This window comes from Antechinus flavipes, chromosome 1 (assembly GCF_016432865.1).
Source record: "Antechinus flavipes isolate AdamAnt ecotype Samford, QLD, Australia chromosome 1, AdamAnt_v2, whole genome shotgun sequence".
NCBI lineage: Eukaryota > Metazoa > Chordata > Mammalia > Dasyuromorphia > Dasyuridae > Antechinus > Antechinus flavipes.
The window spans coordinates 57,136,570-57,159,446 of record NC_067398.1 but is presented as its reverse complement, the minus strand read 5'-3'; positions in this window follow the sequence as shown (position 1 = coordinate 57,159,446).

Here is a 22,877-nt window from a genome sequence, read left to right as displayed (position 1 = left end):
ATTCTCTCTCCCAGTCTTGGTTTCTTCATCTGTAAAAATGAAACCATTAGATTGGATGACCTCTAAGGGTCCTCTCTGAATCTCTGATTCTGTGATCTGCTTCAGTTCGGAGAATGACTGAGCTCTGCGGGGATGAGCTATTCATTTTCATCCTATAGAAATATTTTCAATGGAAAGTTTTAGATTGTACAGTTCTCAAAATAGTGTCATTGCAGTGCATGATCACCCATCAATGGACTTGTGAGTTCATCAATGTCAGCTTATCAATACTCTGGCGGAGAGAAGATCACTTACTTGCTCAGGGTCACAAAGTTAATGTCAGAGACAGGATTTGAATCCAGATCTTTTCTCACTATTAAGACTAGCATTCTATCCATTATGTTGACTTGCTGCCTAAAGACTTAACACTTTGGATCTTTTGGTACATTTGTCCCCTTTCTCATATTGCTGGAAATATTTTTCATTAGACAGTAAGCTCCTTGAGGTCAGAGACTGATTTTTGTCTTTTTTTTTTTTTTGTTTCCCATATGGTTAGCAAATGGCATCTAATACTAGCAAGTGTTTAATAAATGTTTATTGATTTATTAATTCTTAGAAAATTAAGCAGAATGGAAAGCATCCTTCTTTAGCCTGTATACTTCTGGGCAATATGCTTCCATAAATCTTTTATAGAGCACCTGACCAGTATGCTAGAAGGAGGTATTTTTTTGAATCTTTTATTATTTTCTTATAGTCCAATTCTTTATTCTATTTCAGTGGCTCCCCCTTTCCTCTGAAATGAAACATATAATTATGTAGTATCATTATTTGTACAAAATATTTTTAAATAGATGATCCTGGAAATAGTCCTGTGAGATAGACACTAGTCCTAATTGTATTTTATATATGGGTAAAGTGAGGCTGAGAGAGATTAAGTAGATTGATTGGGGTCACATAGATAGCTAGCCTACCTGAGATGGGATCTGAATTCTGATGTCTCCTGATTTCAAATCCAAGGCTCTATGCATTGCTCCAATGGAAGCAAAGAGGGAGGGTGATGGAACAGTTCTCTGATAAGAACCTGATGAGTTCCCTTTTGAGGGAGAAGGCACATTGTAACTTTTAAAGAGAGGCTGGCCATTCCCTTTGGGATCTTGTCATTCTCCATGAGTCTCAAGTGACTGAGATTGAATTGGTTGGCTCAGATGTAGCCACACCTATGTATAAGGTCTATAAAAGGAAATCTTCACTGAATTTAGAGCTGGAAAAGAATCTAAGAGATCATTGAGCAGAATCCCCTCATTTGACAAGGAAGAACCTGAGAACAAGAAATAAATCGACTTGCTTAGGGTCTCACGATTAGGACTATCTGAGACAGGATTTGAATTCAGATCTCCCTCGATTTACATCTGGCATCCTACTCGTTATGACATGTAGCTGCTTAAATGCTTAATTCTTTCTGTCTTTTTGTCCATTTGTCCTCCCCCGCCCCATTTAAGAAAAGACTCTTCATTTGATTGTAAGCTTCCTGAGAGCAGTTATTTGATTGACTGACTACACCTTAGGGAAGGAACTGAGCAGAATGGAGGGTGAATTGAATCCTGAAAGTCCTCTCTTTTCCCTCCAGTAGTTGCTAATGACTGACTTAGGAAAGAAGTACATGATAATATTAAGTTCTCTTGCCCACATGGCACAAGAAGAGAGTTGGGAACTCCTATCCCCCCCATTTCTAGCCCTTGAAGCAGTAGCAAAACACATATTATCAAGCACCTGGTAGATGTGGAGAGTGGGATCACAGTTCAAATGGTGAGAGCCCCTGATCCCAAGCTTTCTGGAACAATAACAAGAATTCTTGAACCTTTCTGGATGGAAGTTGGGGGAGTTCCTGGGCAATGTCTCAATACTTCCAAGCTTGTGTGCTCTGGAACATGGGCTTCTAGAGAGAGAAGAAAAGTTCTTAGGAGTACCAAGTTCCTGGAAAAAAGAGATTACAGTTGTATTCCTCAGAATTTAGGGAATGTCAGGGAAATCTAAACCATGGTATATCATCCCATGCCTCAGTTGCCCTCTTATGCTGGAAGGCCCTTCTGCTCTGAGGCTCCCTCCTCTCACTGACAAATTCCTCCCAGAGCCTTCATTTTGGGGAACTGCTCAAGTTAGCAATGTTTACTTTTATTCTTCTTCTGCTCTCAGTTACATTGCATGATCCTGGAGGCAGGAACTATCACTTGCCTATCTTTGTGTTCCCAGCACTAAGCATAGTATGTGGCATATAAAAGGTACTTAATACATGCTTATTAATCAACTAACTACTGACTGCACTCCTGTCTTCAGAATTCACTATTTATTAAGTACCTACTTTGTGCAAGGCACTATACTAAATGCTGAGAATACAAATAGAGCAAAAAAGAAAGACGATCTTTTCTCTCAAGGAGTTTATCTTCTTGTATAAGTGGCTAGATTAATTCTGATACTGTTTGCATTAATTCACTGTAAATTGGAGAAATAGATTGTCTCTTCCTAGTAGTCTAGAGACAGATGAAGATGTCTCTCTTTGCACACATTTTGAAATTTCTTCTTCAATTTCTATTACTTCAGTAATTTTTCTTTCTCTTTTGTTTTCTTTCTAGATTTTTCTTTCTTGGCCATATGGTCAAGTTCACTTTATATTCTGAGTTTTTGTAATTGGATGGAGTAATTCTTCATCTTCTTTTCCCACCATGATTCTTTGTCACTGCTTAGGATGTCTATATGCTACGCTGGCATGGTGTCCATGTAATTCCATGTAACTTGTTCTAGTTTCCATTTTATCAGGCTCTGATAAGTTGAATATCTGAAATCTTTTCCTGTTTCATCTACCTTACCACGGGCACTTGCTGAAGAATTCCATAGACTAGAAAGCTCAAAGTGAGGAGGACTCTAGCTTGGTGGGGAAGCGGAGATGCTAAATTCAAGTTCTTCAAGATGTAGCCTTTCTTCTTCAGTCCTTTTCATGGCTAAGTAATCATCAGTTGGAAAGAGTAGTACTTCATCTGAAAGGTCATCAAGAGATCTCCTTCTAGCTTGATAATAATAGTCATAATCAGGGGATGGCATCCAACAGCAAGTTGATCTCACTATCTCAAGATCATCTTGGGATAGTTTGGGTCTATGCCATTTAGGTCTGCTTTGTGTGTAATGCATGGAAAAAGCATTACATAGACCTGTTCCCCTTCTGAGAGGTGAATATATTAGGGTCTTTTCTGTGAAATTCTATCAATCTTTCCAGACATCTCAAATTGGTCACATAGTTTCTTGTACCATTTCATGTCAGACGTTGACACAAACTACTTAAGGTGCTGGTCTTCCTCAATGGTGATAATTTGCATCTGTGTGTCTCTGGTATTTCATAAGGCATAGGGAATCATTTCTCTTCCTTTTTTCTTCTATTTGGAGTTCAAATTCACATTTTATTGTCTTGGTACTTACAGTGGGTTTGTAAAGTATGGTAGCTTATTTTAGGACTAAAGAGTTTAATTCTAATGGGGGAAAGCTATGTATAAAAAGGAGCTGGAAAAAGTGTTCGCTACTATCCTTCCTTCCCTTTCTAGCTTTTCCCCTTATATTTATATTCTCAGCATTTAGCATGGTGCTGGGCACATAGTATGTCTTAATAAATAGTTTTTGATTGATTGATGGGAGAAGAAAAGACCTGAACTTTGTTTTGCATTATTAATGCAGATTCAAACTAAAGAAAAGTGCCTATGTTGTAGACAATGTGAACCTTCTGGGCAAGTCCAAGCTGGTCACCTCTATGGATCTCTAGGGTGGTGTTGGTATTGGTGGTGGTGGGATACACTGGAATGTGGGCTAGAAACTTCAAGTTTGTTTCCATTCCAATGGGAATTGAAACCACAGGGTGGTGCTATGAGTCTAGAGGACATGAGGCTCTTAGTAAAGGTGGCAGTCACTTTCCTGGGGTCAGAAGGGTGGGGAAGAAGTATATTAATTATCTATAGGCTATAGTCCTTATGTAGTTTTTAATACTTTCTGTGGGGTAGAATAAAGGTTGAATCATCTGCATTGTTGTCTGGGACCTTCCCTCCACATCTGTGGAGAACTCAACATCATCTATATTCTGAGATTTCCAGGGCAGTTTTGGGCAGCGGCAATATGAATCAGTGACACAGTTTGTAGGATAGCCCTATCAACCTCAGACTGTGTTAGCAGAGAGTTTTGAGGAATGGGTCCTGGATTATACCCAAACTCTTTAGCTTGATATTCAAAGCCCTTCAGATTTTGATTCCTTGATTTCTAGAATTGATTTCTAATTTAACATTAATCCCACTCATATCCTTTATATTTCAGCTGAATTCATCTACATCTTCTTTCCTAAACTCAGAATTCCATCTTTTATTTCAAAGCTTTTGCATAGGCTGGTCCCTTGCCTGGAATGCACTCTATCCTCAGTTAACCAGTTAGTCAAGACTGCCTAGTCAAGGAGCACTTCTGCTGATTAAAATCCCTAGATTCCTTCAAGGATTAGCTCATGTGCTCTCTCTTTTTTCATCCCCAAACAATCTTGTGAAATATTCATCTGTGTAAATATTTTATCTCTAACCTTCCTACTATATAAGCAGAGATTGCCTTCTGTTTTGCCTTTGTTTCACCATTCTTATTAAAGCACATAGTAGGTGACTCATAAATCTTCATTGGATTCTTGGGAATGTGATGCTAATAAGGCTAAGTATTGTTTGATTCTCAAATAAACCAATTACTTTTATTTTGTCCCATCAGCCACAATTTAAATACCAACTTTAGTCACAGAAAGAGCTTCTAACCCTGATCACAGCCTTAAGAGCTAATCCCTATCTCTACTCACAAACTTACCCTGGCCTTGATCAAAGACTAGTTCTTAATTCTAGCCACACTCTTACTCTTTGAAGAAATGAAGTATAGTGGATAGGGTACTAGACTTGGAGTCAGAAATATCTGGGATCAAATCCTTCGTTGGATTTAGCTCCATGACTCTAGGCAAGTCTTGTAATTTTTCCATGCCTCATTTTCCTCATTTATAAAAGGGGGCAGCTGGACTTCTTTTTAATTTTTTTTTAATCTAAAGCTTTTTATTTTCAAAACATATACAAAGATAGTTTTCAGCATTCACCCTTTACAATATCTTGTATTCCAAATTTTTTTCTCCCTACCTTCTCCCACCCTTTCCCCTAGAAGGCAAGTAATCCAATATATGTTAAACATATGCAATTCTTCTATATATATTTCTACAATTATCAGACTCTGTGATTTTTTTTTTTGTAGAGAGAGTAAGCATCTTTTAATTTCTCAATTTTGTGATATTTGATTTTCTTTTTTTTAAATTTCATAGCTTTTTTTATTTACAAATTATATGTATGGGTAATTTTACAACATTGACAATTGCCAAACCTTTTGTTCCAATTTTTCCCCCTCCTTCTCCCCACCCCCTCCCCTAGATGGCAGAATGACTAGTAGATGTTAAATATATTAGAGTATAAATTAGATACACAATAATATACATGACCAAATTGTTATTTTGCTGTACAAAAAGAATCGGACTCTGAAATATCATACAATTAGCCCGTGAAGGAAATTCAAAATGCTGGGAGGCAAAAATATAGGGATTGGGAATACAGTGTAATGGTTCTTAGTCATCTCCCAGGGTTCTTTCGCTGGGTGTAGCTGGTTCAGTTCATTACTGCTCCATTGGAACTGATTTGGTTCATCTCATTAATGGAGAGGGCCAGGTCCATCAGAATTTGTCATCATATAGTATTGTTGAAGTATATAAGGATCTCCTGGCCCTGCTCATTTCACTCAGCATCAGTTCCTGTAAGTCTCTCCAGGCCTTTCTGAAATCATCCTGTTGGTCATTTCTTACCAAACAATAATATTCCATAATATTCATATACCACAATTTATTCAGCCATTCTCCAATTGATGGGCATCTACTCAGTTTCCAGTTTCTGGCCACTACAAACAGGGCTGCCACAAACATTCATGCACATACAGGTCCCTTTCCCTTCTTTATGATCTCTTTGGGATATAAGCCCAGTAGTAACATTGCTAGATCAAAGGATATGCACAGTTTGATAACTTTTTGAGCATAGTTCCAGATTGCTCTCCAGAATGGTTGGATGTATTCATAGTTCCACCAACAATGTATTAGTGTCCCTGTTTTCCCTCCAACATTCCGTATTATCTTTCCCTGTCATTCTAGCCAGTCTGACAAGTGTGTAGTGTTATCTAGACTCTATGATTTTTAAGGTCCCTTCTTCTTCTCCTTTTCTTCCTCCTCCTCTTTTTCCTTCTTCTTTCTCTCTTCCTCCTCTTCCTCCTCCTCATCCTACTTCTTTTCCTTCTCTTCTTCTTCCTCCTTCTCCTTTTCTTCCTCTCCTCCTCCTTTTCCTCCCCTCTTTCTTCTTCACCTCCTCCCCTTTCTACTACTTCTCTTCCTCCTCCTCTTCCATTTCCTCATTTCTTCCTCCTCCATTTCCTCTTTCACTTTTTCTTCCTCCTCCTTTATTTCCTCCTCTTCCTTTTCCTTCTCTTCTTCCTCCTCCTCCTTCTCCTCCTTCTTTTCTTTCTCTTCCTAGTCCTCCTCTTCTTTTTTCTCCTTCTCCTCCTTTCCTCTTTCTCCTCCTTTTCCTCTTTCTCTTCCTCCTCCTCCTCTTCTTTTTCCTCCTTCTCATCTTCCTTTTCTTCCTTCTCTTCCTCCTCATCTTTCTCTTCCTCCTCCTCATCCTCTTCCTTCTCCTTTGTCCAGTTTGGTTGGTATTTTATTCCAGAAGTTGGTTGTCTCTTATTGATTCAGTCCTGTTGTGACCAGTTTTCCCCTGCCCCCAATCATTAAGCAGTCATTAAACACCTATTATATATATTCCAAACATTGGAGATTAAAAAGACAAAAATGAAACCATTTCTTTTCTTAGATAAGTTACATTCTAATGTGGAGACAATACATCCCTAAAGCATGGGAGCTTTTGAAATGGAGGTTACATAGGCAGTTAGGGATATACTCTGCACCTATGTTTATATCAATGCTGGAAACTTCCAGATGAGGAAACTTCTCCTTTGGGCCATGACGATTGATACCTTCTCTGCATCTTATAGTCTTAAAGAACATCTTAGAGCACTGAGCAAGGTTTAATGATTTGCCCCAAATCACAGAGCCAGTATGTATCTGAAGCAGAACTGGAGCCTTCGAGGTTACTTTCTTATTCACTATTTCACACTGCCCCATATTTTGTATTTGTATAGATGTCTACAAAATAAGTGTAAAAGAGATACAAGATAAGCTTGCAGGGGAAGTCACAGGAAGATGGGGGCGAAGAGCCAATAAAATATTGCCCCTCTCCCAGCTTATTATTAGTTTGGAATCTGGTCATATCACTCCTTATTTATTCTTTAAATACACTTGAGAATGTAGAGATGACTGAAATATTTCAGAATTTTCTGAGCCATACAACAATACCAAAGAATCCACGATAAAGTAAGCTAACTACTTCAGTGATAGAGAGCCATGGACTCAGAGTGCACAAAGAGACAAATGTTTTTAGACATGACCAGTGTAAGAATTGATTTGCTTGGCTATACGTATTTGTTATAAAGGGTTTTGTTTTTCCTTTTTTCTCTAATTTGGGGGCAGAGGGTGGGGTGAGAGGGAGACAAATTAGGTCTTTGTTCTTTGAAAAAATAGTTTAAAATGTTCTTTACAAGAAGAAACCAAATCCACACATAAAATCATGGAAATCCATCATCACTTATAGAAAAGTCATTCATAGTGACTGTCTTGATATCAGGAGCATTCTCTTTGTCTAGGAACCCTACTTTCAGGCCTGTTGGCTCCTCCTTCACATCTCAGAGCACCGCTGCTGGTAGGTAACTGGTGAGAGCAACCAATTCTCCCAGGTACTTTCCAATTACACTGTCACATAACTGGACTGATGGCTTCAGTGAAAAGTTTTGGCCCAGTTAGTTCTCAACTAGTTCTATTAACCCACGGGAGTCGTTGGCTACCAAGGAGAATAGGTTGAATATAGTTCCCCCACCCCCCAATCCTAAAAATGTCTCCCCCCTCCCATCCTTTGCTGTGCTCACCAGCCACAGGCAAGATCTATAAAATGAAAAACACCAGATTGAAGAGTGAACAATCAAGGGATTGTTTCAGCTGTTTTTAGCAGCCAATTTGGCTCAATGGGATGGCTGAGCTGATCAACAGTCATTGAAGCCAGGGCTGCATGTAGACTTCATCTTGGCATAGTGGAAAAGAGTGGGGGATCTGGGACTGGGGAGAGAGTTCTGAATCTTGGCTGTGGTGCTTATTATCTATATGACCTTGTCCTTTCTCTCTTCACCCCCCCCCCATTTCTGGGTCTCAGCTTCTTTATAGATAGAATGAGGGGATTGGGTTAGATGGTCCTTTGCGACTTTGAATTATATAAAGGCATAGGTAGGGAATCCAGAGAGGTTTGGATTAGTCAGAATACAGTATCAGAAAGAATAACAATTTTGTTACTAGCAGATATGCATAATGAAGGCCCGGATGGGGACTTTGCTTACTTCACCTAACTTGGGTTCTTGTCTCTAGTTTTATTTGCCTGCCAACCAGGGAGGATTTTGGAAGCTAGATGGACCTCATTGTCCCAGTCTCTTATCCAGTTTCTGGGTAGTTGTTCTGAGGTAAAACCCCTGAAATGGCCGAAAAGGGCTCATAATCAGGAACATAACAGGAATCAGAGAGTTTTCAGGGAGCAGAACCTTTTTACATAAAACCATAATTTACAAGTCCCCTAATTATGCATTTATTTTTACCATCCAGTCTGAGTGCATATTTGTTCAAAACAAAAGCTATTTAATCAAACAGTATAGGAAATAAAATGCCAAGAAAAGATTCCTTCCCATATATACATGTAATATATTTTCCCATAAGTTACCATACTATCAGATGGGAAGAATATGCACACACACACACACACACACACACACACACACACAAACATATGCAACTAGGGAACACACATGAAAGATATCAACAAAGAGAACATATGGTCAAGGAACATGAGAAGGGGCATGTAACCAAGGCATATGTGATGCTAACATCTAAGAGACTGAGGCAAGTCATGCTTCTATTGCTTAGGATGGTTGGGATCCAATAGGATCTATTGCTGATGTCCTGCTGAGGTCCTTGACCTGCAATCTATTCTTCTCTGCTTGATATTGTATTATCTCTGAAGGGTATCTTTAACAGGCTTAAGAATACTAAGCTGCTCTCTGTTATTTTCTTTGTTTTTAGCTCATCAGGGCTTTCTAATGATTTCTGTTCCTAACTACTAGGGTATAGGGGCTAAAAACCTCTCCAGGACAAGGGCAGATGAAGCTTGGCTAAATATCTGAATCAGCTCAGCAGAATGTCCTAGGTTAAGTTATAAATCTATTTCTTTTGATTTCTGGGTCAAAAGCTGACCCAGACACTTAGTCCCAGACAGTACTTTGACCTGGGGTTAGAAAATTCCTTATTACTGGCACAGGGACCGTCCAGCACGGTGTGCTCTCATCAGAGAAGGTGCTGTGCTCTATGAGCAAAACAGAATTGAATTAGCTTAGAAGAAACACGAGATGCTTAAAGTTAGACAGTCCATATGTTCATGGAGACTATTTGTGTTAGATCTGGGGTAGAGCATTCAGATCTCATATTGGTTTGATCAAGCACAGTCAGACACACTGTAACTCAACTCTAACAACCAATCTGGGGTTAGAAAATCACTTGTTATTCAAGTTGATCCCTACTTATGACCCGAGCCATTTTTAAGATGCTGCCATTAAAAGCAAAGCAAAACAAAATGAAAAAAACAAAATAAAAAACAATCTTACAGGAGCTATGTGAGAAGTTAACATCTTTCTCCCTTAACTTCTCACTAGCTCCTCTAAGGTTGATTTTTGTTTGAAATGCATATGAGGGTAATAACAAGCCCAAAAATTAAGTGAAGGAGGCAAGGGTCCCTATTCCTGTTTTTTTCTCACCTGCCAGAAACAAAATTGCAGATCTTTTTGATACTGTATTGTAGTTAGTCCAAATCTTCCTGATCTTCCTACACATGATTACTTTGTTACTGGGGAAAAGCATTAGGACAGAGAAGTATGAGCCAACTCCCTGGTCTGTTTTTATGGCAGAGTAATCAAGTAGGAGGGGGAAATCAGACAATAGTCCAGTAATGAAAAAAATTATCTTTTGTGAGCTCTATGGATGAGCTGATCTGAATTAATCTGTTTTCTTGAGTGATGGAGAAAAACTTTAGTTGCATGTAATAGTTCCTGTGATCCCCTTCTTCCTCTTTGGGCAGAAGAGGAGGGGCCAGGTGGGGAGATATCTAATTACCTAAATGATTAAACAGGAACATGATTGAAACACTGTAAATCAGCCAACAATGAGGAAGCTTCCTAATGGACTGAAAGTGAGCCTGGGATTATGAAACAGAACTCAGTCCAGAGCATCCAGGTGGGCGAATCCCTCTCAAATGAATGCAGAGAAGAAAGAGACCAGATCAGCAAAATTTAAAATACTATTATTAAAGGTGGAAGCCCTGGAACCAATGGAAAGAATTGTTTGAATTGCTTTGAAAAAGAACCCGGTTTCCTGGATCATCTGATTTTACAGATGGGGAAACTAAAGCCTAGAGAGTTTAATAACTTGAATTTCCCCAAGATCATACAGTCAGTGTCAATCCAGTATATCAGCTTAGATTCTCTGACTCCAAATTCCATTACTCTATTGTTTGAGAAAGCTTCCTCATAATCAACCAGGTTTATGACTCACCCAGCCTTTAACAATTTCCTGTTTCTAACTTTATAATAATTGCCCACATTTAATTACTGAATTATAGTTTGCTAAATGCTTTCTTTAAAACAGCTAGATGAAGTTATGGGGGAAATAGTATTGTGTGATTTTACAGCGGTAAAAACAGAAGGAGTCAGTGTGGTACAGTGGAGCAGCATATTGTATTTGGATTGAGGACCTGGGTTTATGTCCTAGTTCTGCCATTTACATACTGTGTGACCTTGAATAAAGCATTTTTCTTCTCAGAGCCTTAGTTTGTTCACACAAAAATGAGGGTAATAACACTCCCACTATGTACTTTTAACTTTAAATGACTATCAAAATATGCATGATTATTTCTAAAACCCTTATGGATCTCTGTACTTTGACATGTAGGACTTATTGTTATATTACTTTATCATAATGATAGAAATCCCAGCAGAGGCCTCTCACCCAGCAACCCAGTGTTTCTGACACCTTCCAGACTTAGGAGTTCTTAAACTTTATTATATCATAGACTCTTTGGCAATATGGTGAAGTCCCTTTGAAGAATCATGTTTTTAAATACAGAATATGTTGAATAGCAAACTATTTATATTGAAAAGAAGTATTAAAATACTTTTAAAAGTACAAGAACCTCTATTTTATAAGCTTGTTAAGGTTTCAAGACAACTTGTCAACTTGTCAGGATGCTGGTTATGAGGTCAGGAATCATGATGAAAACTGAAAGGATGAAAAAAGAGATATTCATGTTTAACTGAAGGTTAGAAAGCAAACAACCAAAAACCAAGGTCTAGCCGCATAAGATAAAGACAATTGTATGGAGATGGGTGGGAAAGGATACTAAGTCCATCCTTTGAGTCAGAGATCGAGGTCACTTCCCCTAATCCAGTTAGGGGTCTCAACAGAGAGGGATGAGTGAAGAAAAGTGATTTCACAGTTGCCTGAATGGCCCTTTTGGGTGCTATGGCAGCAGAGGTGTGAAGTGGATGAGAATACTGACCTAGGAATGTAGCAAATTAGCCCTGATGCTTACAGCTTGGGTGGGTTGACTCTTAAAATAGTAATAACTCTTTCACGTTGGAGCAGCAAGAAGCAGGACAGAGCATCAGTGTTGGATGGCTTAGCAGCCTCAGGGAATAGGGGAACAGAAGCATCTTTGGAGGTGTTAAACAATGAAGCATCATTGAATTAGAACTCAAGAGGCAAGGAACTGTCCAAAGAAGCATCTTAGCTGAAGACAAGACATCTCCCTCTCCCCTTAAATGTGTATTTCTTGATAGAAGGGAGAACACATATTACTTTTTCTCATTTGCTTCGGAATGTGGGAAATTGTTTTCATTGGCCCATGGATGAGAAGAGTCTTATATAGGAGTTTCCTTTGCTATTTATTTTTGCTAACATATTTTAATTAAATGCTTTGCTATTTGATTTGTGGTTCTTCTCTGATGAGGAGAGTCTTCAGTGGATTGAGGAGTGGGGTTGAGGATTGAGCTTGAATATTAGAGCTGAAAAGTAGGGAAGGAGGTAGAAAAAATAGTCAGCCTTTTGAGGGCAAGGTGGCAAAGTCTTACAACATCAATTTCAGGGTCTGGTAAAACATGATGAGTTGCTAGGCACTCTCTTAAAATGAAAGTTCCAGGAAGAATTCATCAAAGGGGCTACAGAGTTTGGAGGGTTCTTCTAGGATATGAAGTTAGCTGAGCTTTGTTGATGAAGTCTGGAGAGTCTGGTAAGGGCTTGAGAAAGGAGATAATTGAATGGAAGACTTGTTTTATAGTTTCCTATAGTTTCATGCTTCCTCTTGAATTCTAGGAAAGTTTTAATAAATAATGGGGGAACCCACCAGCTGAAGTAGGATTGGGTGAATTTTGGAGATAGGGCTTACATGTACTTATGTGACAAATTGATCCCACTTTCTTTGTCTAACCAATTTCTTGTCTCTTATCTGCCAGCAAATTCCTGTAGTTTGAATGCTAGACCTTATCTTTTACCAGTTCCTATTGTAGCTCCTATCATCCTCTAGTCTTATCTTGCTTCTGCCTCTGCCATTCCCTCTCCCTGAGGTTCCTCCTTCTTGACTTAAGTTGCTTTGTTCTTGATATTCCTTGGTGAGTCATATTCCTGATTTTCTCCTGCAGTGGAGCACAAGATATATGCATGGGTAATTTTTCAGCATTGACAATTGCAAAATCTTTTGTTCCAATTTTCCTCCTCCTTCCTCCTGCCCCTCCCCCAGATGGCAGGTAGACCAATACATGTTAAATATGTTAAAATATATGTCAAATACAATATGTGTATATATGAACTTACAGTTATTTTGCTGCACAAGAAGAATCGAACTTTGAAATAATATACAATTAATCTGTGAAGGAAATCAAAAATGTAGGCAGACAAAAATAGAGGGATTGGGAATGTTATATAGTGGATCTCACTCATTTCTATGGGAGACACTTAATATCTGCTTGTTAATCTTACCTCCTCCCCCCCTTCCTCCCCCCCCCCCCCACCGAGCTAAAGGGAAACTTTCTTAGGAGTAGAGTAATATAGTTGACATATTTCAGTTAATGAAAATACTTTTTTTTTGGTACATGAACTATTGTCTATCTGGATCTTTTATTTTCTACACGTACAATTGATGTTTTGAAAGTAAATGCAGGACTTTACATTTATTTCTGTGAAATTTCCTTTTATAAGTTTGACTATCCAGATGCTATTCTTGAACAATTTTTTCCATCTTGATTCCATTATTCAACAAATTAACTATCTCTTCCAGCTTTGTTCCACCCACAAATTTGATAAACATATTTTCTAAGTTGTCAAATGAGACCATATTTGTAAAAAAGCTCTTAGTATAATAGTAGCATATGAATTCTTATTCCCTTCTTCCCCTTCCCCTATGTCTATCATAGATGAATTTCCTTGAATAAACATCATGGTGTGTTGTAGCTTAGGTACTCACCCAATTATCTACCTGCTGTTTTTCATCATAGTGGCAAAATCAGTATCAAAAGGCAAGGAATTTCTGTTGTGAATACATCCTTGGATGAAGAACAGCAATCAATCTCTGGTCTTGTCCCTATACACTGAGTACCTAGTAGAGCCCTGGAGGAACCATCTGGGTCATGTAAGCTTAAGCACTGAGTCCTCTAAGTGCTAGAGGTCAATTATCCATTTCACAAAGCCATTAATTCCCTTTCTTAAAGAGTTAGGTTTGTTCTACTTGCCAATCATTTTCCATTACTGCCCTCTAGCTAAAAAACTAATAAAGCTAGAACACAGAAGGTGTGGGGAAGAAAGGGACTTGGTTGAACTCAACTGTCTAAATATGACAAAAGAGTCTATTTCCAACAATAATTTGGTTATCTTAGCTGTTACAAATGTAACCATTTTTTAAATTACCAGAACATTTTGGGGGGCTGTAGTATTAATAAGCCTATGTTTCTATTTATCTTACTCATATTTGTGTGGACCCATTCATTCAATAGGTATTTGATGCTTTCATTACAAGACTAGGAGTCATAGAGAGGGAAAAATAGAGATTAAGGAGACATAGTTCCTGCCCTCAAGGCATTCACAGTCTTGCAGAAAGATAAGCGATAACCACAAACTTAAAAAAATATAATTCCTTGTTATGCTGCTTTTTGAGGCTCAGAGTAGTTAAAGGACCTGTATATGCTCACACAGCAAACATTGGAGCCAGGATTCAACCAGCAAATCTTCCCAGATTCTAAATTCAACACTCTTTCTATCATATCACATTATTTCAGATAGAGTTAAGTTGTATCCCTATGAGATATACCATGAGCATTCTATGGGAGAACGGAACAATGAGAATTCAATTCTTCCTGGGGGCCAGAGAAACCTTCATGGATGCTCCACTGAAAGTGATGCTGAACTTTAGAAGATGGACAGGAAGTCACCAGGTAGAGATGGATGGAGAGAGAAGGAGGTAGACATTAGAGGCACAGATGGATTAGAAAAGGCATCTGGGCAGGGAAGTAAGGTGTACTCAGGGGATGTTTTTCTTGAATCATAGAGTATAATAATAATAAGAGTAATAATGATAATATTATGTTTCTCTAACACCTTAAAGTTTACAAAGCACCTTCCTCACCAACAGCCCTGTGAGGTAGGTAACACAAAAACATATTTCCATTTTTATTGTTGTACATTGATTTTAATTGAGTCTATTTCTTCATGATCCGATTCAAGATTTCCTTGCAAAAATAGTGGAATGGTTTGCCCTTTCCTTCTCTAGCTCATTTTAGAGATAAACAAATGGAGACAAAGAGGATTAAATGGCTTGTTCAGGGTCACACACAGCGACCTAGTGTCTGAAGTCAGATTTGAACTCAGGATAATTCATCTTCCTGACTCCAGGCTTGATTCTCTATCCACTGAGGTAGATAGCTGCATTTGCAAGTAAGGAAATTGAGGCAAAACAGAGTAGATTAATTTGCTTAGTCCCCCAGCTAGGAAGTGGTAGAGTAACAGAATTCAAATTCAGATCTTCTGACTCTTTTCTCCATTGCTTGCTCATTCCACTGTATCTTTCATGAATGGTCACAATGAGATAGGTAGGGAAAGTGAGAGTCAGATTATGAAGGATCTTGAAGGCCAGGTCAAAGAGCTTTGACTCAAGCATAAAGGTTATACAGCTATGACTTTCTGAAATATTTATCATGGAATAGTATGTATTAGTTACTTATATTGATGTCCTTCCCCATAGATTGGTTCTCATAGTGTGTATGTAGCACAAGGCTCTGCAAATAGGAGACACCTACTTTTCTTTTCATTAATCAAAATCATTTAGTTTTGGGTATAGTGAATAGGTACTGGATTTGAAAGCAATAAGCTATGTGTTCCAATTCTGCTTCTACATTACACTAACCTTGAGATCATGGACAAACTCCTTAACCTCTCTGTGCCTGAATTTCCTCATCGATAAAATGTAGATAATAATATCATATTGGGTGACCCTGGGCAAATCATTAAATTTTTCAGTACCTCAGGCAATTCTCTAAGACTAGACATTTCAGTATAATTGCTGATTTGCATTGGTGAAGGGAGTTGCCTCACTGGGACTTCCTCCAAGCAACAAAATCCCCTTTGCCTATGAAATCACAGATCTAGCCCAGAACACAAAATCCCTTTTAGGATTATTGTGAGCAGGTAAATTGTTTGCAATCCTAAAAGTGCTCTGGAAATGTTTGTTATTATTATGGGTGGGCATTGGAATGGAATCATTGGTTCCCCCTTAGCATCTGGGCCGTGCTGGTACATTTTTTCTTTGATCTGGTCAAGGAGACACACCCTGAAAAAAAAAAAAAAGAGCTTTCCAACAGACCAGATGCAGTGTTCTAATGTATGCAAATCCTGGCCTCAGAAAGCGAATGCATTTAGAACATTCCCTTTTGCCTCAGCACAATGGAAAAGCCAAATCAAACTCCCTAGTCCCCCCACTCTGGGCTCAGTTCATGTAACACCCTTATTTATGTGGTCTCCCATTATAGAACATTGGGACTGTGGGGACATATGATTCCAAAGCATGTCTATTACAGAATTCTCCCTTTTTTTTTTTTTAATGACCTAAGGAGAAGGAAAAATACCCAACTGCACAACCTCTCTAACAGTGATTTCTAACCTTTATTATTCAAATCCCTCAAGCCCTGTCAGAGCTGCTTTCTGTCAATTTGAGAAAGCACAGGCTGGAAATCCAAAAAGCTTTTCTGTATACCCAAAGGGTGGATTTGTGGGGGCCTTTGGCCAGCTAGAATAAAATGCTGGGTCTGCATCCATTAATTAATACTTGGGCTTGCAGCCGTTGTCACCCTGTGATCTCTAAAAATAAGGAGCCCTGAAGCCTTATGAAGCATTGTGTTGGCATTGCTAATTAAATTTCCGTGTGCCTAAGTTGGGGAGACAGGACAATATAATGGAAAGAGCACTGGGTTCAAATTCCATCTCTATCACTTACTACCTTGAATTCATTCTCTAACCTTTAATTTCCTCATCTGTAAAAGAAAGGAATTGAGTTAGATTATTTTTGAGATAGCTTTTCCATCAAACACAAGCTTTAATTGTGTGATCCTGACTATATGGATAGGAATAGCATTCCGTTATAACCATACAGAGATGGGGCACGAAGGGATTAGTGTTGGAGATCATGGTAGATACAGGAGACCTTTGCAAATTGGCTCCTAAACCGAAGATGGCACAGTGGGGACATGAACTCTAGCAGAGTGAGGACACAAGATTGGCTCCAGAAAGCCAGGCTGTCTGAGAATAAATCTTTCCCCCAAATCAGAGCAAGAAACTGACCTAAGACAATAAAGGGAGAAAAATGAAGGGAGACAGGTTCCTCATACAATTCAGAATGAAAAAACCCAAAAGGAACCCTCCTCTTTCCCACCCTCAGGATATACCTAATAAAAGAATTTGAAAGTTGACAGCCATCTAGGCCAGTCCCAATCCCCATCTGAAAAACATTTCCTTTACAGAATTCCCAGAAGAGTTAATCATGCTTTTGTTTAAAACTCCTCTGATGAGGAAGAACTATCACCTCCCAAGGATGCCTATTCCACTTTTGGGTAGCTGATTCGTCGTTAGGGAGTTTTTCTTTCTATCAGCTTGAATCCTCTTCTATCCAACTTTCATTTGTTACTCCTGGTTCTGTCCTTTGAGGCTAAACAGGACAAGTCTATTCTGTCTTCCACGTGACAGTCCTTCAAATACTTGAAGACAGCTATCATTGTCCCTGGGAGTCTTCTATTATCCACGTTAAATATCCCCACTTCTTTCAACTGATCTTCATGTGTCAGGCACTCAAGGCCCTTCGTCATTTTGGTTGCCTTCCTCTAGACTCTCTTTAGCTCGTCAGTATTCTTGCTAAAGTGAGGTGCCCATAATTGTACAATATTCTAGATGTATTCTGAAGAGGGCAGAGTATAATAGCAGGGCTGTCATCTTCTTATTCCTGGGATCTATACCTCGGCTATTAAAACAGTTTAAGATCATGTTATCTTCCTTGGCCACCTTCCCTGGAGTCAGCTCTTACTGAGAGCTAATTGTGAAATTTTCAGTGTGAGCATTTATGCCTCAGAAATCAGCAAACTATAAATCAGGGCTTGATTTATTATCTTGTTAATTATTTAGACTTAATAAAGTGATGGAGACAATATTAATAATGCAGATTAAACGTAAAAGTGTATCATGAAATACAGATATTTTATATATGCTTGTCTGTATATATATATATATATATATACATATATATATATATATATATAACTTGGATATGTGCATGTGTATATACATATACACACATATACATATGCTACACATACACATACACATACACATATACATATGAGCTGGCTGTAAAATATTATAACAGCTCTTTCCCTTAGCATGTGACACATAGTGAGCTTGCCATTCCTTAACATCTCCAGATATATTGCAGACTACCTGCTAGACAGTCATCTATCTTGTAGTTAGGAAGCTGATTTTTTGAACCTGAGTGTCAGATTTTACATTTGATACACTCTTTCTTTTGAAATCACTCTGTATCATGTTGCATAAATGTAATACTTACCTATAGCCGTTTTCTGCTCCTAGCAGCATGAGAGTAGAGACTATTATGTTTATCTTTGTATTCCTCTTACCCAGCACAGAGGTATGAACATAGCAAACATTTAAGGCTTTTGGTCATTGAATTTATCTTTATTAAATTTCATCTTTTTCAACGTAGTCCAAAGTTCTAGTCATGATCTTTTAAAATCTTGACTCTGTTGTCCAGTATGTTAGCTAGCCCTCCCTGTTTTGTACCATTCCCCAAAGTGTTAGGCATGTTATTTATGACTTCATCCAAATCATCAATCAAAATATTAAATAACATGAGACCAAGCAAAGATTCCTGGAGCACTCTCCTGGAGACCTTTTCCAAATTAATAGAAAACCATTAATGATTGCTTTTTGAGATCTGACCATTCCATTTGTTCTAATTTCTTCTAATTGTATCATCATCTAGCATATAGTATAACAATATTGTGTTAAAATCCAGGTAAGTTATTTCCATAGTTTTCTCCCAATCTATTAATTTAATTATCCTGTCAAATGAGGAAATAAGCTAGTCTGTTATGACTGTTCTTGACGAGGTCATTCTGGCTCGTTGTAATCACTGTTTCCTTTTCTAGATATTCATACATCATCCCTTTAAAAAAATGTGTTTTAGAAAGTTACCAAGATTTGAAATGCAGTTCACTAGACTATAGCTTGAAAAATCCATTTCCTTCCCATTTTTTTTTATAACATTGGAATAACATTTGTCCTTTTCCACGTTATCTGACTACCTTGTAAGGCTCAGAACCAATTTCACCTACTCTATGAAGGTTTCTCTGTGTGTGTCCTAGGACATTTTCATTTCTAATGTGGAGATCATCAAGGTTTTAGTTGTATGCATGCAGCCTTTGCTGCCTGGTAACAGCTACAAGACTTAGAGTTGCTGCCACAACTTCTCGTCTCCAGCTGTCAGCATCTGACTTTGCACTTGTCAAAATATGTTAGTGAGTTGTTTGTCCATTTTTGGAATCCAGTTTCATATACATAAACTTGGAACTTATTGGTGATAGCCCATATCAGAGCCAAGAACTCTAGTCTGAGCGTGGGATGAATCTTACTGGGGGAAGCCTTCTAAAAAGGAAATCTGCTGTATTCTTGTGTTCCCCTGTGTATAAAATTGGTCACAAGCCTGCTAGGATGGTATCTTTGCTTAACACAAAGACTTACTAGGGTCTGAAAGAAAAAGAAACCCAAACCCCAAGCCCCACAATACTGACATATATGTCAAACAGCCAACTCCAAATCCTTGCTCATGTTTCTCATCTTGAATATTACCAAATGGTTCCAATGGAGCTCAGGTCCATTGACTTTTTCTTGTCCTTTTTGGTTTTTTATAACTCTTAATATCTATAAGTAATAACACTGAAAGATTTTGTGATGATAGCATGTTTCCAAAACAATATTTGAGAATAGCCACTGAATCCTGGAAGTCTTCATTGTTCAGTAATTCTTCAGACATAATGGGAATGGTCATCTTCTCGGTGTCAGCACTCATTTCCTACTGAGATATTATGGGACTCCATAATTGACTGAAACTCTGAACAGCTGGCCAGCTTCTAGACCACTTACATATTCAATTCTTTCTCTTTTTTTAATCATTCATTAAAGGCAGCTTGATGATATAATATATAGAGTCCAAAAATTTTAGTCAAGAAGACCTGAGTTTGAATCCTGTTGCTCTTAATCCCTAGTTAAGTGACCTTAGCCATGTCAGTCAATCTCTGGACTTCTATTTCCTCATATGTAAAGTGGGGATAATAATAGCACCTGCCTAATATAGTTGTTGTGAGGATCAAATTAGATATACTTAAAGCAAGTTTCAAACTCTAAAGTGCTATATAATTGTTGGTTCTTATTATTATCTTCTAGGTCTTTCTGATTACAAGTCTACTATACTATCCTGCCTTTCTTGTGTTTGAATGCAGTTCTGTCACTAACTATGTGACTTTCACTTTCCTGGGAGTTTTTCATCTATAAAATGAAAGAGTTGGATTAGACGACTTCAAAAATCTTTTCTATCTCTCAATCCATGATCCTGTGAGCATACCAGGGCCACGGTGATCACCTTCTTGTTGATAATATCTACTTTTATAGAGGATTGAAATTTTTCTATTCATTGTCATGTAATCCCCAAAGATGAGGAATCTTTTTCAATCAGACTCTTTCATAGGCTATAGAAATACGTGCCATAAGTGTGTAATATGAAATTACTTGCCTAGCACTACTGGACAATTTCCCTGCTGCAGGATTGGAGGAGGGATAATAAAGAACCCAAGAGAACCAGTGGAGAGTACCTAGAAAAAGTTAGGAGTAGGGATAAAATTCTTTGGTTGGGGTCTAGAGCAGCCCCCTCTGGTGCTTTTTTTGTTTTTGAGGCTAGTTGGTTGGATTTAAAAGAAGTACTTTAGGAAAACTGATGTTGGACTATTGTCCATGTGGGTGCCCTTCTTACCCAAAGTTTTAGTAAGATGGCACTTCATCTGTTTGACTGACCTAAAATAAGTCTTGGTCCCAAGGCTCTCTTCTTTGTCCTTCAAGGAAAAGTAGCTTTGTATTACTGGTCCTTCTACCTGGCATGGCCTGAGTTTTTTTAGGTGAAATTTGAATAGCATTGGTAGAGGTGGAAGCTCTTTTGATTTCTATGGCTCCTGCCTGATAAATTGTGCTAATATAAAATTTTGGTCACCTGTGATTGACCACTCACTCTGTCCATCATTATCCCAAGGTCCCTGACCAAACATATCAACTCTTAAGTAATGAGAGGATCATCCTTGGCACAAACATGGCAAAGGTATACCCATTTTGCTTTGCCCATTTATTGGTATTCTAATCACTTGAATCAATCTTTGTGCTTCACAAATAGTATGTTTTAATTACTTTTATAGTTGGCACTATTTCTTATAAACAATGAGTTTTGTATGTTGTTATATAAGAAAAACTAAAGAATTGGGGCAAAATGATATAGAGCAACTAGCACCTAACTTTAGAGAGAAAGGTAAGAAAAAGAGTAGTAAGTGGTCAGAGCAATTTCTTTTCATGTCTGGCTTTCTCTTGACTCCTTTCTACTCTTCCAATAATGGGGAATGGCTAGTCATCAAAAGATGATGGGAATCCAATATATCTCAAATGATCAACCTTCTGTGCTGAGAAATAGTTCGGGCAGGATCAGAGGTTGCCAACTTTGATAATAAAACTGGGAGCAGAAAAGTTGTGCTGGTCATGAGTTGGTCTTAGTTCCCGTCCAAGATCTAACTGGATCTTGATTCTTTAGGAGGTTATAAGTAGTAAAACAACTATGGAGTGGGGGCATTTGCTAATTCACTCATTGGATGTTTGCTAGCCACAGTATCAGGATATGTGCCAGCTTCCAATAGGAGCAGCTGGAGAATGATTGACTCTAAGCATCTAAACTGTACCTAGTAGCTTCTAGGTTTGAGACATGATTGTGGATCAAGTTAAAGATCTGAGAGATCAGTCTGAGAGAAACACAACAGCCCACATGGTAATAATTTTAATATATTTTTTTATTTTATTTTATTTATTTAATTTAATTTTTAAAAATTATTTTATTTTATTTTATTTATTTAATATATTTTAATTTTGTTACTTATCTCTTATTTCTTTAGTCATGGTGTAATTGGAGTCCATTGAGATACAGCAAAAAAGGAAGAAAGTAAAAATTTTTTTGGTGGGTAGAGGTTCAAGCCAAGAGTTTTATTGGGGTATATCTACACATACAAATATTCTTAGACAAGAGAAACATTTAAATGTGAAAAACAAACAGGTATATGAGGGAGAGATGGGGTGCAGGGGGAAAAGGACTAGTTTTTTGTAGGTCCGAGAAGGGAAAACATTCTCCAACTTTCATTCAGGGTTGGGGTTCTGGAGTCACCCAGGATCCAAGGAATTGGACCTAGGGGACTGAGGCCATTCAGTCTGAGATCCATATAGAGCTTGATATTTTCCTCAAGCTTTTTCTGGTATTGGAGAGAGTACATGCTAATGGAGTGATTGTAGGACTATTCAGTGTCTGGTTCTTATTTTGAACAAGATAAGGTTAATGACCAGTAGTTTCTTGGTGGTTTAAACTTATCTTTGAATTAGCCACTTCAGTCTTACTCTATGGTCAGAGACTTTTTTCCATTTTACTGGAGGGTAACAAAGTAATTGTCCTTTATGGTCTCACCACCTCTGACTCACTTAGCATCTATAAATTTTTGAGTACCGTGACTCCCTGTTTTGAGTCTTTGAGGAACTTAAGAGATTAAAACCATAATACTACAGATGGGTCCTGACCAAGGTGGAGTCCCGTGGCCATATCACTTCTGATCTTCTGGATGCCATATTTCTCTTCTTTGAGCCCAAGATTACATTAGCTTTTTGGGCTGTCATATCACACTGTTGGCCTCAGATCACAAGATCATACGGAAGGGAGCTTAGTGGC